This window comes from Mus pahari, chromosome 9 (assembly GCF_900095145.1).
Source record: "Mus pahari chromosome 9, PAHARI_EIJ_v1.1, whole genome shotgun sequence".
In the NCBI taxonomy this organism is placed as follows: Eukaryota; Metazoa; Chordata; class Mammalia; order Rodentia; family Muridae; genus Mus; species Mus pahari.
In genome coordinates this window covers 83,838,185-83,839,832 of record NC_034598.1, presented here as the reverse complement: position 1 = coordinate 83,839,832, position 1,648 = coordinate 83,838,185, and positions in this window count along the sequence as shown.

Below are 1,648 nucleotides of genomic sequence, written 5' to 3'. Positions count from 1 at the left end.
GCCCTGGCTGTCCTGGAACTCACTTTGTAGACCAGGCTGGCCTCGAACTCAGAAATCCGCCTGCCTCTGCCTCCTGAGTGCTGGGATTAAAGGCGTGAGCCACCACGCCCGGCCACTTTCATGTTTTATCTGAAAAAACAAAACAAACAAACAAACAAACAAAAAACCTGGATTACAGTCAAGGTCAACCAAACACATCCTTCAACATTGTCATCAGGGTGGTGAGCCCTCGGGCTGCATCTTCCTCAAACTGTTTGCAGATTTCTCGAGAGCAGACCTGCTGTGAGCTCTGAACATGACTTGGTAATAAGAGTTTCTGCAGATGGTTCAGGGGGTCAAAGCACTTTGCCAGAAAGTTTGAATTTGCTATATGGAACCCACATCGAAGAAGAGAGAACCAGTTCAATAAAGTTGCCCTCTGCCCTCCACACACACGCAACCTTTGCACACACAATAATACTTTCTAAAAAGGAAAGAATTAGCCGGGAGGTGATGGTGCTCACCTTTAATCCCAGCACTCAGGAGGCAGAAGCAGGCCGATCGAGGCCAGCCTGGTCTACAGAGAGAGTTCCAGGACAGCCAGAGCTATACAGAAAAACCCAGTCTTTTGTTTCGTTTTGTTTTTCGAGATAGGTTTTTCTCTGTATAGCTCTGGCTGTCCTGGAACTTACTTTGTAGACCAGGCTGGCCTCGAACTCAGAAATCTACCTGTCTCTCTGCCTCCCGAGTGCTGGGATTGAAGGCCTGTGCCACCACACCCGGAGAGAAACCCTGTTTTAAGGAAAAACAAAACAAAACAAAAAAACAAAACAAAAGAAAAACAAGGAAAAAACCCACAATGCATGCATGTGCGAACATACATACACACACACACACACACACACACACACACACACACACACGCTTGCACGGCACCAGGTGGGCTGGCCATTTCTCTGGGCAAATTTGATGATGATTTTTTTAATGTCTGTTGCAAACGTGGAGCCAAAGCCAAATGTTTCCCAGGTTTTCATGTGCAGTGTCACAGGAACACTAGGGAAGCCATAGGCATTTGGGTCCCCTAATGGTATCTATGTCTATCCTAAGCAAACCACTCCTCTGCAGCTCAGGGCAGCACCCCTCCTCTTCCCAGTATCATTTCTTTTGGTTCCATCCTTACTTCTCTCCAAGCCTAGCTGTGTTGTAGAGTTTTTATTATTATGAATAGAAACGACATAATAAAAGGTTGCTTACTTAATATCAACTGACCTTCCTGGCTGCCTCGGATCTAGCTCTCTAGGCCTCTGCTCCCCAAGTGCTCCCCAGATCACTGTCTGGCTCAGCTGGCTTTTATACTAATCTACCTGTGCACCAACTTTACTGAGATGACATAAACATGATTAAGCCTAATCATTTTGACTTTGTTGTTGATGTTTGGTTCTGGTTCTGACACAGAATCCAGCTCTATAGCCCAGCATGGCTGAGGGCTTGCTATGGAGCCCAGCCTGAGGATCCGTTTGCCTCAGCCTCTCGAGAGCTGAGACTTCAGACCTGATTTTTTTTTTTTTAATTAATTTATTTATTTATTATATGTAAGTACACTGTAGCTGTCTTCAGACACTCCAGAAGAGGGCGTCAGATCTTGTTACGGATGGTTATGAGCCACCAT